Source organism: Callithrix jacchus, chromosome 16 (genome assembly GCF_049354715.1).
Source record: "Callithrix jacchus isolate 240 chromosome 16, calJac240_pri, whole genome shotgun sequence".
NCBI classification, from domain to species: domain Eukaryota; kingdom Metazoa; phylum Chordata; class Mammalia; order Primates; family Cebidae; genus Callithrix; species Callithrix jacchus.
In genome coordinates, this window is record NC_133517.1 from 10,343,013 (window position 1) to 10,358,224 (window position 15,212).

Consider the following 15,212-nt stretch of genomic DNA (forward strand, 5'->3'; position numbering starts at 1 on the left):
CCTGAAATTCTTTATTTTCGTGGGCACTCAGTGGACGCCACTGATTAGGGGTGCTGATTGATATTTGGAGGAGCAAGTCTTGGTATTGTTCTTTGGAAGTAAGAATTGTAGGTGTTGAGTCTGCAATTAAAAGTCATTTCTGGATATCAGCTTCATTTTTCTTCCTAATTCTATTCCTAAGAAAATGAAAACACACTGATTGCCAAAATAAAGGGAAACAGATTGATAATTCATTAATTTGCTGTGTTTGAATGACTAATATAGTTGACTCTTGGTTACCTGAGGACAGATTACAAGGTATGAGTTAGTCATGGTATGAAATAACAGTGGGCTTAGTATCATAAACAAGTGAACTATCAGTCATGTAAGAAAAATTTAGTATATTTGTAGTTTAATGTCATTTTGTTTAGAAATATTTGGTATGTAATCTAGCTTGGGAATGTTCCTTGATCTCAGCTGTCCGAGTAATATTTGGGAGCAGGGCCTCCTTTTCTGCCACTCTCTAAGGGACCGTGGTCTGCATGTGGGAATTACACAATCTACGCATAGAATGTGCTGTGCTTGGTGGAGGTTTCTCACTTATTGGCTGCAAATACTCATGTACTTAGAGTTCTTTGACATGCTTGTATATGGTCTTTGGAATGGTAGATGTATTCTGACAAACAGGATGTGAATTTTCAGTGAATTAATTCTAAATGATCTTTAATAAGACATTTTAGGTGGTTTTACATTCTCTAGGTTTTCAGATGTGTGAGACCTTTTCCTTCTGCTGTTTCAGAAGCTTAGAAATTATTTGTTTACATAAAGATGAATGCACATGCATACATGTGGGCAAACAATGTGTGTAGTTAGTCCCAGGTTGAACATTTCAGCTGCGGAAGTCATTTGTGATAAGTTATGAAACCTGAAACGCTCTGAGAAAATCCTAGTTAGGGACAACTAAGAAAGGTTGAGATAATGCTTTAAAATAATTTTCCAGAATTCATTTATTCCATCAGGTATATGGTGATTTACAGGTAAAGTACTACAGAGTATATTGAGTTTGTTACTTTTGAATTTCTGTTGCATATATGTTAACGAAATAGAGTTGTCTTATGCTGTATTGACTAGACATAGCTAAGTTTTCAAGGACTTAACTTAAGCAAGAAAGTTGAAGAGAGGAAATTTATTTTTAATATTAATTAAACATTAGGTACAGGTATAATTGTTCTTCAGAGAACCATCGGAGGAAAACGTGGCTTCTCTCCCGAGGAAGAGAAACATGAGGTTGGAATATACTAAGCCCTTTACACAGTGTAAAGTTTGAGAAATACTTTTGCTTAAAATCATTTCCATCATATCCTGATTTTGACTGGTTATGTTTCATTTTATTATCCATTAGGTGTCCGGAAAGAGTTCCTGGAGAGAGAAGACAAAGGGAGTCTGTGTTTCAAAAGAAGCCCAAGGCTGAAGATTGAAGAATTGCATATGCAACTTTGCAAGGGACTTGGAGACAAGGAAATTCTTGTCAGGTAAGTTGGATGCTAAAATCTTGTCTTTAGAAATAAACTGTCTATGTCTATTATTTTCTCATCACAGGAAAAAAATCTGGAAATAATTACAATATAAGACCTATCTTAAAATATTCTTGGAGGGGACTCAAGATGGCGCTGTGAGAACAACCCAGGATTGGAGCCCGTGTTGAATTCGCAAACGGTGAGTCAGTGCTGCATTTCCAGACTGATCTTTATTGCCCACAGAACGGGGAAACTCCCAAGTATAAAAAGACACGGGACGCCAGGCAGTAGGTCTGCCTGGCGAAGCCGGCAGCCGCGGCGGCGGCGGCCGGCCCTACCCAGCAATCCCCACAGGGCACGCTTGTCCAGGTGCCTTGTTGAACCGGCAACCTGAGACTTGAGAGGGCTGGACTTGAGACTGAATGAGACTTCCACAGTAGCCCAGCCAGGGGATTGCAGGGACAGATCGTTTGGGATACCCAGTGGGACGAACAAAACCGCGATTTCAAACTATCCCGGGCAGACGGTCCGAGACGCTCTGTGGGGGAGGGGCGTCCACAACTATGGAGGCAACCTGCCCCAACTGATATACACGCCCACTGCTGAGGTAGCCTGCCATTGCCGAGGCAACCCGCCCCAACTGAGATACACGCCCACTGCTGACGCAGCCAGCCATTGCCGAGGCAACCCGTCCCTACTGAGATACACGCCCACTGCTGACGCAGCCTGCCGTTGCTGAGGCAACACGCTACAACGAAGAGACTCCGCCGCAGGGCGTGGCGGAGACCACAGCAGAGCCGGCAGGAACAGCGCGAATCACACAACAGCAGGGCGGAGCCTCGGCAGCCAAACAGTGGCTAGTCTGCCTTTGAGCTGGGCAGGACACCCGATCGGACATCCAAAAATAAAGCCCAAACCCCTCAACACAGAGCATTTGAGAAAAAAAAAGGGGTTGTTTAATGAGCTGTGTTGCAGCAGAATCAAACATAGCAGCCTAACAGCCCTGAATGAACAACAGAGTGCACAGCTCAGCAACTAAATCCCTATAAAGTACAAACTGTCTCCTCAAGCAGCTCCCTGACCCCTCTATATCCAAAAGACTGTCATTAGGCAGGCATCATCCTGGGACAAAGAGAGCAGAAAAAGAAACTGGTAGCATCCCTCGCTGTGCCACGGCTACTAGAGATGCACCCCAGACAAGCAGGGTCTGGAGCGGACCTCAACAGTCGTACAGCGAAGGGGCTAGACTGGTAGAAGGAAAACCAAGCAACAGAAATACTTCATCATCAACATTCTGGGTGTCCACTCAGAGACCCAAACGAAAAGTCAGCAACTACGCAGACGACCAGCGGACAAATCCACAAAGATGGAAAGAAACCAGCGCAAAAAGGAGGAAAACACCCGAAACCAGAACACATCGCCTCCTAGAAAGGACCAAAACTCCTCACCAGCAAGGGAACAAAGCTGGACGGAGAATGACTGTGACGAAATGACGGAATTAGACTTCAGAAGATGGATAATGAGAAACTTTTGTGAGCTAAAAAATCATGTATTAAATCAGTGCAAAGAAACTAAGAACCTTGAAAAAAGATTTGAAAAAAGATTCGAGGAAATGATAACAAGAATGGATACCTTAGAGAGGAATATGAATAAATTAAAGGAGCTGAAAAACACAATATGAGAACTTCGCGAAGCAAACACAAGTTTCAATAGCCGAATTGACCAAGCAGAAGACAGAATATCTGAAGTCGAAGACCAACTCAATGAAATAAAACGAGAAACCAAGATCAGAGAAAAAAGCGCAAAAAGGAATGAACAAAGTCTCCAAGAAATGTGGGACTATGTGAAAAGACCTAACCTATGTTTGATAGGTGTACCAGAAGGGGACGAAGAGAATGAATCCCAGCTGCAAAATACTCTTCAGGACATCATCCAGGAAAATTTCCCCCACCTAGCAAGACAAGCCAACACTCAATTGCAGGAAATACAGAGAACACCACAAAGATATTCCGCAAGAAGAGCAACCCCAAGGCACATAATCGTCAGATTCAACAGGGTTGAAATAAAGGAGAAAATACTAAGGGCAGCCAGAGAGAAAGGTCGGGTCACCCACAAAGGGAAGCCCATCAGACTCACAGCAGATCCCTCGGCAGAAACACTACAAGCCAGAAGAGAGTGGGGGGCAATATTCAACATTCTTAAAGAAAAGAACTTTCAACCCAGAATTTCATATCCAGCCAAACTGAGCTTCAGAAGTGAAGGAAGAATAAAATCCTTTGGGAACAAGCAAGTACTCAGAGATTTTGTCACCACCAGGCCTGCTTTACAAGAGCTCCTAAAAGAGGCACTACACATAGAAAGGATCAATCAGTACCAGCCATTCCAAAATCACACTGAATGCTAAAGAGCATCAACATAATGAAGAATCTACAAAAACTAACAGGCAAAACAGCCACTTAGAATCAAAATGGCAGTATCAAATTCACACATAACAATATTAACCCTAAATGTAAATGGACTAAATGCCCCAATCAAAAGACACAGACTGGCAAATTGGATAAAAAGCCAAAACCCATCAGTGTGCTGTATCCAGGAAACCCATCTCACATGCAAGGATACGCAAAGGCTCAAAATAAAGGGATGGAGGAAGATTTACCAAGCTAATGGAAAGCAAAAAAAAGCAGGAGTTGCAATTCTCATCTCTGATAAAATAGACTTTAAAGCAACAAAGATCAAAAGAGACAAAGAAGGCCATTTCATAATGGTAAAAGGATCGATAAAACAAGAAGAGCTAACGATCCTAAACATATATGGACCCAACACAGGAGCACCCAGATACATAAGGCAAGTTCTTAATGACTTACAGAAGGACTTAGACTCCCACACAATAATAGTGGGAGACTTTAACACTCCACTGTCAATACTAGACAGATCAACCAGACAGAAAATCAACAAGGATACCCAGGGCTTGAACTGAGACCTGGAGCAAGCAAACCTGGTGGACATTTACAGAACTCTCCACCCCAAATCCACAGAATACACATTCTTCTCAGCACCACATCACACCTACTCTAAAATTGACCACATAATTGGAAGTAAAGCACTGCTCAACAAATGCAAAACAACTGAAATCATAACAAACAGCCTCTCAGACCATAGTGCAATCAAGTTAGAACTCAGAATTCAGAAACCGACCCAGAACCGCACAGCTTCATGGAAACTGAACAACTGGCTCTTGAATGTTGACTGGGTAAACAACGAAATGAAGGCAGAAATAAAGAAGTTCTTCGAAACCAATGAGAATGAAGACACAACGTGCCAGAACCTCTGGGACACATTTAAAGCAGTCTCTAGAGGAAAGTATATAGCAATAAGTGCCCATATGAGGAGAATGGAGAGATCCAAAATTGACACCCTATCGTCAAAATTGAAAGAGCTAGAGGAGCAAGATCAAAAAAACTCAAAACCCAGAAGAAGACAAGAAATTACTAAGATCAGAGCTGAGCTGAAGGAGATTGAGACACGAAAAACCCTCCAAAAAATCAATAAATCCAAGAGCTGGTTTTTTGAAAAGATCAACAAAATAGACAGACCACTAGCCAGATTGATTAAAAATAAAAGAGAGAAAACCAAATAGATGCAATACAAAATGATAAAGGGGAAATCACCACAGATTCCACAGAAATTCAAACCATCATCAGAGAATATTACAAACAACTCTATGCACATAAACTAGTAAACCTGGAAGAAATGGATAAATTCCTGGACTCCTGTGTCCTCCCAAGCCTAAACCAGGAGGAAGCTGAAACTATGAATAGACCAATAACAAGGTCTGAAGTTGAGGCAGCAATTAAGAGCCTACCTCACAAAAAAAGCCCAGGTCCAGACGGGTTCACAGCCGAATTCTACCAGACACACAAGGAGGAGCTGGTACCATTCCTTCTAAAACTATTTCAAACAATCCAAAAAGAGGGAATCCTTCCCAAATCATTTTATGAGACCAACATCATCCTGATACCAAAACCCGGCAGAGACCCAACGAGAAAAGAAAACTTCAGGCCAATATCCATGATGAACATAGATGCAAAAATCTTCAATAAAATATTGGCAAGCCGATTGCAACAGCAAATCAAAAAACTTATTCATCATGATCAAGTAGGATTCATCCCAGGGATGCAAGGCTGGTTCAGCATACGCAAGTCTATCAACGTAATTCACCACATAAACAGAACCAAAAACAAAAACCACATGATTATCTCAATTGACGCAGAGAAGGCATTTGACAAAATTCAACAGCCCTTTATGCTAAAAACCCTCAATAAACTCGGTATCGATGGAACGTATCTCAAAGTAATAAAAGCTATTTATGACAAACCAACAGCCAATATCATACTGAATGGGCAAAAACTGGAAGCATTCCCTTTGAAATCTGGTACTAGACAAGGATGCCCTCTCTCACCACTCCTATTCAATATAGTACTGGAAGTTCTAGCCAGAGCAATGAGGCAAGAAAAAGAAATAAAGGGTATTCAAATAGGAAAGGTGGAAGCCAAATTGTCTCTATTTGCAGACGACATGATAATATACCTAGAAGACCCCATCGCCTCAGCCCAAAAACTCCTGAAACTGATAAACAACTTCAGCAAAGTCTCAGGATATAAAATCAATGTGCAAAAATCACAAGCATTCGTCTACACCAATAACAGACTTAAAGAAAACCAAATCAAGAGCGAACTGCCATTCGCAATTGCTACAAAAAGAATAAAATACCTTGGAATACAACTCACAAGGAACGTAAGGGACCTCTTAAAGGAGAACTACAAACCACTGCTCAACAAAATCAGAGAGGACACAAACAGATGGAAAAACATTTCATGTTCATGGTTAGGAAGAATTAATATCGTGAAAATGGCTATACTGCCCAAAGTAATTTACAGAATCAACGCTATCCCCATCAAGCTACCATTGACTTTCTTCACAGAACTGGAAAAAACCACCATGAACTTCATATGGAACCAAAAGAGAGCCCGCAGAGCCAAGTCAATTCTAAGCAAAAAGAACAGAGCGGGGGGCATCACACTACCGGATTTCAAACTATACTACAAGGCTACAGTAATCAAAACAGCATGGTACTGGTACCAAAACAGAGATATAGACCAATGGAACAAAACAGAGGCACCGGAGGCAACACAACATACATACAACTATACAATCTTTGATAAACCTGACAAAAACAAGCAATGGGGCAAGGATTCCATGTTTAACAAATGATGTTGGGAAAACTGGCTAGCCATGTGCAGAAAGCATAAACTGGACCCCTTCCTGACACCTTACACTAAAATTAACTCCAGATGGATTAAAGACTTAAACATAAGACCTGGCACGATAAAAACCCTAGAAGGAAATCTAGGCAAAACTATCCAGGACATAGGAGTAGGCAAGGACTTCATGAACAAAACACCAAGAGCATTGGCAACAAAAGCCAAAATAGACAAATGGGACCTAATGAAACTCCACAGCTTCTGCACGGCAAAAGAAACAGTCACTAGAGTGGATCAGCAACCAACAGAATGGGAAAAAATTTTCGCAGTCTACCCATCTGACAAAGGGCTGATATCCAGAATTTACAAACAACTCAAGCAGATTTACAGGAAAAAAACAAACAAGCCCATTCAAAAGTGGGCAAAGGATATGAACAGATACTTTACGAAAGAAGACATATATGAGGCCAACAATCATATGAAAAAATGCTCATCGTCACTGGTCATCAGAGAGATGCAAATCAAAACCACATTGAGATACCATCTCACGCCAGTTAGAATGGTGATCATTAAAAAATCTGGAGACAACAGATGCTGGAGAGGATGTGGAGAAAAAGGAACAATTTTACACTGTTGGTGGGAGTGTAAATTAGTTCAACCATTGTGGAAGACAGTGTGGCGATTCCTCAAGGCCTTAGAAATAGCAATTCCATTTGACCCAGCAATCCCATTACTGGGTATATATCCAAAAGACTATAAATCGTTCTACTATAAGGACACATGTACACGAATGTTAATTGCAGCACTGTTTACAATAGCAAAGACCTGGAATCAACCCAAATGCCCATCGATAATAGACTGGATTGGAAAAATGTGGCACATATACACCATGGAATATTATGCAGCAATCAGAAATGATGAGTTCGTGTCGTTTGTAGGGACATGGATGAATCTGGAAAACATCATCCTCAGCAAACTGACACAAGAACAGAAAATGAAACACCGCATATTCTCACTCATAGGTGGGTGATGAAAAATGAGAACACATGGACACAGGGAGGGGAGTACTAAACACTGGGGTCTATTGGGGGGAAAAGGGTAGGGCCAGTGTGAGGGCGAGGTGGGGAGGGATAGCCTGGGGAGAAATGCCAAATGTGGGTGAAGAGGAGAAGAAAAGCAAAGCACACTGCCATGTGTGTACCTATGCAACTGTCTTGCATGCTCTGCTCATGTACCCCAAAACCTATAATCCAATAAAAAATTAAAAAAAAATATTCTTTATCAGAAACATTACTTCAGAAACAGATTTAATACACTTATTAAGCTTCCACACATATGGTTATACACTGGATGTAAATATAAAAAAGACGAGTAATCTGTCACAGGGAATTGCTTTTTTTTTCTGCAAAAGAGATGTTGACAACAGTCTCTCTTTAGAGGCCAAAAAAGCAATTTGATCTAAACACTTCGTACTAAGGTAATGATGTTTTGTGTCAAAACAATAAATTTTCTAAGCTCCCTTAGCCTACTGTAATTGTTGAAATTTGCGTTAAATGCTTCTCTCTGGTGACATAAAGAAAGTTGAAAAGATGGCCCAGAAACGTTCTTTCTTTTTGTTCTGTTTTCCTTTCTTTGTTTCATCTGGTATTTCTTTCTTTTAATCAGTCCTAATGCTGATCAGGAATCTCACCTGATAAAGCACCAAGCTCCTCCAAACAGTCCAGAAGATACTGATCAGAGCTCTGTATGGGGTGGGCCAGTGAATGGGTGAACAAAAAGCTAATTTGAAAGAGGCATTACACTTTCAAAGGGCAGTGGCACAAAGGTTCTTCCAGTTGTTACAGGGAAGTTGTAAGAGAATCCATTCTTATTTCTTTACAAAATTCTCTTCTGGTAAAGCCTCATTAAATTAACTAAGGACACACAAATTAAACATTTCTGAAATAATAACCATATGTTAAAACAAAGATATGAGTGTTTTAAGTTGTTTTTTTATTGCATTTTAGGTTTGTGGTTACATGTGCAGAGCATGCAATACAGTTGCATAGGTACACACATGGCAGTGTGTTTTGTTTGCTTTCTCCCCTTCACCCAAATTTGGCATTTCTCCCAGGCTATCCCTCCCCACCTCCCCCTCCCACTGGCCCTCCCCTTTTCCCCCCAATACACCGCAGTGTTTAGTACTCCCCTCTCTGTGTCCATGTGTTCTCATTTTTCATCACCCGCCTATGAGTGAGAATATGCGGTGTTTCATTTTCTTTTCTTGTGTCAGTTTTCTGAGTATGATGTTCTCCAGATTCATCCATGTCCCTACAAACGACACAAACTCATCATTTCTGATTGCTGCATAATATTCCATGGTGTATATGTGCCACATTTTCTCAGTCCAGTCTATCATGAATGGGCATTTGGGTTGATTCCAGGTCTTTGTTATTGTAAACAGTGCTGCAATGAACATTCGTGTGCATGTGTCCTTATAGTAGAACGATTTATATTCCTTTGGATATATACCCAGTAATGGGATTGATGGGTCAAATGGAATTTCTATTTCTAAGGCCTTGAGGAATCGCCACACTGTCTTCCACAATGGTTTGACTAATGTACACTCCCACCAACAGTGTAAAAGTGTTCCTTTTTCTCCACATCCTCTCCAGCATCTGTCGTCTCTAGATTTTTTAATGATCGCCATTCTAACTGGTGTGAGATGGTATCTCAGTATGGTTTTGATTTGCATCTCTCTGATGACCAGTGACGATGAGCATTTTTTCAAATGATTGTTGGCCTCATATATGTCTTCTTTCGTAAAGTGTCTGTTCATCTCCTTTGCCCAATTTTGAATGGGCTTGTTTTTTCCAGTTCTGTGAAAAAAGTCAATGGTAGCTTGATGGGTATAGCATTGATTCTGTAAATTACTTTGGGCAGTATAGCCATTTTTACGATATTAATTCTTCCTAACCATGAACATGGAATGTTTCTCCATCTTTTTGTGTCCTCTCTGATTTCATTGAGCAATGGTTTGTAGTTTTCCCTGAAGAGGTCGCTTATGTTCCTTGTGAGTGTTATTCCAAGGTATTTTATTCTTTTTGTAGCAATTGTGAATGGCAATTCGTTCTTGATTTGGCTCTCTTTAAGTCTGTTATTGGTGTAGAGGAAGGCTTGTGATTTTTGCACATTGATTTTATATCCTGAGACTTTGCTGAAGTTGCTTATCAGACTCAGGAGTTTTTGTGCTGAGGCGATGGGGTCTTCTAGGTATACTATCATGTCGTCTGCAAATAGAGACCATTTGGCTTCCACCTTTCCTATTTGAATACCCTTTATTTCTTTTTCTTGCCTGATTGCTCTGGCTAGAACTTCCAGTACTATATTGAATAGGAGTGGTGAAAGAGGGCATCCTTGTCTAGTGCCACATTTCAAAGGGAATGTTTCCAGTTTTTGCCCATTCAGTATGATATTGGCTGTTGGTTTGTCATAAATAGCTTTTATTACTTTGAGATACGTTCCATCGATACCGAGTTTATTGAGGGTTTTTAGCATAAAGGGCTGTTGAATTTTGTCAAATGCCTTCTCTGCATCAATTGAGATAATCATGTGGTTTTTGTTTTTGGTTCTGTTTATGTGGTGAATTACGTTGATAGACTTGTGTATGTTGAACCAGCCTTGCATTCCCGGGATGAATCCTACTTGATCATGATGAATAAGTTTTTTGAATTGCAGTTGCAATCGGCTTGCCAATATTTTATTGAAGATTTTTGCATCTATGTTCATCATGAATATTGGCCTGATGTTTTCTCTTCTTGTTGGGTCTCTGCCGGGTTTTGGTATCAGGATGATATTGGTCTTATAGAATGATTTGGGAAGGATTCCTTCTTTTTGAATTATTTGGAATAGTTTCAGAAGAAATGGTACCAGCTCCTCCTTGTGTGTCTGGTAGAATTTGGCTGTGAACCCGTCTGGACCTGGGCCTTTTTTTGTGTGGTAGGCTCTTAATTGCTGCCTCGACTTCTGCTCTTGTTATTGGTCTATTCATAGTTTCAGCTTCCTCCTGGTTTAGACTTGGGAGGACACAGGCGTCCAGGAATTTATCCATTTCTTCCAGGTTTATTAGTTTATGTGCATAGAGTCATTTGTAATATTCTCTGATGATGGTTTGAATTTCTGTGGAGTCTGTGGTGATTTCCCCTTTATCATTTTTTATTGCATCTATTTGGTTGTTCTCTCTTTTCTTTTTAATCAATCTGGCTAGTGGTCTGTCTATTTTGTTGATCTTTTTAAAAAATCAGCTCCTGGATTTATTGATTTTGTGGAGGGTTTTTTGTGTCTCAATCTCCTTCAGTTCAGCTCTGATCTTAGTTATTTCTTATCTTCTGCTGGGTTTTGAGTTTTTTTGATCTTGCTCCTCTAGCTCTTTCAATTTTGACGATAGGGTGTCAATTTTGGATCTCTCCATTCTCCTCATATGGGCACTTATTGCTATATACTTTCCTCTAGAGACTGCTTTAAATGTGTTCCAGAGATTCTGGCATGTTGTGTCTTCGTTCTCACTGGTTTCGAAGAACCTCTTTATTTCTGCCTTCATTTCATTGTTTATCCAGTCAACATTCAAAAGCCAGTTGTTCAGTTTCCATGAAGCTCAGCGGTTCTGGGTTGGTTTCTGAATTTTGAGTTCTAACTTGATTGCACTATGGTCTGAGAGGCTGTTTGTTATGATTTCAGTTGTTTTGCATTTGCTGAGCAGTGCTTTACTTCCAATTATGTGGTCAATTTTAGAGTAGGTGTGATGTAGTGCTGAGAAGAATGTATATTCTCTGGATTTGGGGTGGAGAGTTCTGTAAATGTCTATCAAGTTTGCGTACTCCAGGTCTGAGTTCAAGCCCTGGATATCCTTGTTGATTTTCTGTCTGGTTGATCTGTCTAATATTGACAGTGGAGTGTTAATGTTTCCCACTATTATTGTGTGGGAGTCTATGTCTCTTTGTAAGTCGTTAAGAACTTGCCCTATGTATCTGGATGCTCCTGTATTGGGTCCATATATGTTTAGGATCGTTAGCTCTTCTTGTTGTATCGATCCTTTTACCATTATGTAATGGCCTTCTTTGTCTCTTTTGATCTTTGTTGCTTCAAAGTCTATTTTATCAGAGATGAGAATTGCAACACCTGCTTTCTTTTGCTTTCCATTTGCTTGGTAAATCTTCCTCCATCCCTTTATTTTGAGCCTTTGTGTATCCTTGCATGTGAGATGAGTTTCCTGGATACAGCACACTGATGGGTTTTGGCTTTTTATCCGATATACCAGTCTGTGTCTTTTGATTGGTGCATTTAGTCCATTTACATTTAGGGTTAATATTGTTATGTGTGAATTTGATTCTGCCATTTTGAGGCTAGCTGGCTGTTCTGCCCGTTAGTTTTTGTAGATTCTTCATTATGTTGATGTTCTTTAGCAATTAGTGTGATTTTGGAATGGCTGCTACTGGTTGTTCCTTTCTATGTTGTAGTGCCTCTTTAAGGAGCTCTTGTAAAGCAGGCCTGGTGGTGACAAAATCTCTGAGTACTTGCTTGTTCACAAAGGATTTTATTTTTCCTTCACTTCTGAAGCTCAGTTTGGCTGGTTATGAAAATCTGGGTTGAAAGTTCTTTTCTTTAAGGATGTTGAATATTGGCCCCCACTCTCTTCTGGCTTGTAGAGTTTCTGCCGAGAGATCTACTGTGAGTCTGATGGGCTTCCCTTTGTGGGTGACCTGACCTTTCTCCCTGGCTGCCCTTAGTATTTTCTCCTTTATTTCAACCCTGTTGAATCTGACGATTATGTGCCTTGGGGTTGCTCTTCTTGCGGAATATCTTTGTGGTGTTCTCTGTATTTCCTGCAATTGAGTGTTGGCCTGTCTTGCTAGGTGGGGGAAATTTTCCTGGATAATGTCCTGAAGAGTATTTTCCAGCTTGGATTCATTCTCTTCATCACACTGTGGTACGCCTATCAAATGTAGGTTAGGTCTCTTCACATAGTCCCACATTTCTTGGAGACTTTGCTCATTCCTTTTTGCTCTTTTTTCTCTGATCTTGGTTTCTCATTTTATTTCATTGAGTTGATCTTCGACTTCTAATATTCTTTCTTCTGCTTGGTCAGTTAGGCTATTGAAACTTGTGCATCCTTCGCGAAGTTCTCGTATTGTGTTTTACAGCTCCTTTAATTCATTCATATTCCTCTCTAAGGTATCCATTCTTGTTATCATTTCCTCGAATCTTTTTTCAAGGTTCTTAGTTTCTTTGCATTGATTTAAAACATGTTCTTTTAGCTCACAAAACTTTCTCATTATTCACCTTCTGAAGTTTAATTCCGTCATTTCGTCACAGTCATTCTCCATTCAGCTTTGTTCCCTAGCTGGTGAGGAGTTTTGGCCCTTTCTAGGCGGCTAGGTGTTCTGGTTTTGGGTGTTTTCCTCCTTTTTTCACTGGTTTCTTCTCATCTTTGTGAATTTATCCACCTGTCGTCTGTGTAGTTGCTGACTTTTCGATTGGGTCTTTGAGTGGACACGCAGATTGTTGATCATGGAGTATTTCTGTTACTGGGTTTTCCTTCTTTCAGTCTAGCCCCTTCGCTGTATGACTGCTGAGGTCTACTCCAGGCCCTGCTTGTCTGGGGTGCACCTATAGCAGCTGCAGAACAGCGAGGGATGCTACCAGTTTCTTTTTCTGCTATCTTTGTCCCAGAATGATGCCTGCCAAATGTCAGTCTTTTGGATATAGAGGGGTCAGGGAGCTGCTTGAAGAGACAGTCTCTACTTTGTAGGAGCTCAAGTGCTGAGCTGTGAGCTCTGTTGTTCATTCAGGGCTGTTAGGTTGCTATGTTTAATTCTGCTGCAACATAACTCATAAAAAAAAAAAAACCTTTTTTTCTCAGATGCTCTTTCTGGGGTTAAGTTGGGGCTTTCCTTGTGAGTGTCCGCCTCGCTGTCTTGCCCAGCTAGGAAGCAGTAAGTCACTATTTGCCTGCCAAGGCTCCGCCCTGCTGGTGTGAGGTTTGCCCTGTTGCTGCAGGCTCTGCCCTTTTGCTGCGGTCTCCGCCCTGTTGCCACAGGCTAGGCACTGCAGTGGAGTCTCTCTGTTGTACCGGGTTGCCTCGGCAACAACAGACTGCATCAGCAATGGGCATATTCCTCAGTAGGGGCTGATTGCCTCGGTAATGGCGGACGCCCCTCCCCCACGGAGCTGTGCTTTAAGATAACCTCCTCACCGGGAGCATTTGGAATTGCCATTTTGTTTGTCGCAGTGTGCTACCCCAAATGCTGCGTCCCTGGGATTTCCTGGGCTGGCTCACTGTCCAAGTCCCATTCAGTCTCAAGTTCAGCCCTCTCAGGTCTCAGTTTGCCAGTTCAACAGGGCACCCGTAACAGTACGCTTTTGTATGGAGCACTGTGGAGCGCCTCTGTGCTCCAGCGCAGCCAGAGCTTCACCGGCTGCTGGCTACACCAGCCAAGACCTCTGCCTGGTGTCCCACGTCTCTTTTATACCTGGGAATTTCCCCGTTCTGTGGGCAACTAAGATCCCTCTGGAAATGCGTCCCCGGCTCACCCTCTCCGCGCATCCAGCGAGCTGTTGTAAGGTTTTTACATATTTACCTCAAAAATTACATTTTTACTTCAAAGTGATAAATCGATTTCAAAAAGAATAAACCTATTTTGATAAAACAAATGTATTAGTATTTGTTAGATTTTTAAATATCTATTTCCAAATCATGTCATCGATTTTTATGATTGTGAATGTCACTTGTAATTTCTCAAAGAATGGCATGAAGTCTTACATTTTATGAGTTTTTTCATACCACCAGTGAGAAAGATCGAGCAAAAATTATAGTAGAGAAAGAGAAAATCCTTCAACAAATCTCGGAAAGTTGAAAGGAATTGGCTAATATTCTGGACTTAGTTTATGTAGAATGTCTTGGGGGTTTGTCTAAAGGTTAAGTTTCCAAGAATATAGGGTAGAGTACTACATAGTTCCATGTTCATGAGATACACACGAATAATTTGGACTGCTGTAGGGCAAAAATGACCCCCCAAAATGAGTCTAATACAATAATGTAAATGACACAACAAAAATAAAGAAAACAGTAACAATCCTCTATAGTGGAGGATTAAATTCAAGAAAATTTGGGGAAGGTTGAGGATGGACTTGAGGATGATTAATTTGAAACAGTATTTAAAAACATAAAGAGCTTGTGATTCACTTATTAATTATTTAAACCTATATGAGTATCTTTTGTGTCTTACAAACTGTCTTTAAAATACCAGATTGATTGAGCTCTTTCTGCCAAAGGACTCAACCTATTAGTACTCATCAGGACGTGTGTGTGTGTGTGTGTGTGTGTGTGTGTGTGTGTGTGTATTTGATATAAGTTTGACTGAGGTCTTTTTGCTGAAGGACATGCAGGTCTTATCAACATTGAACCTGTTGAGTGCCA

General features: G+C 40.8%; 1 long non-coding RNA gene across 1 annotated transcript in view; it reads right to left on the reverse strand.

Moving 5' to 3' along the window:
• The window catches only part of LOC118150973 (uncharacterized), a 51,825-nt gene that overhangs the window by 7,713 nt on the left and 28,900 nt on the right, over positions 1–15,212 (reverse strand). The window lies entirely within an intron of this gene.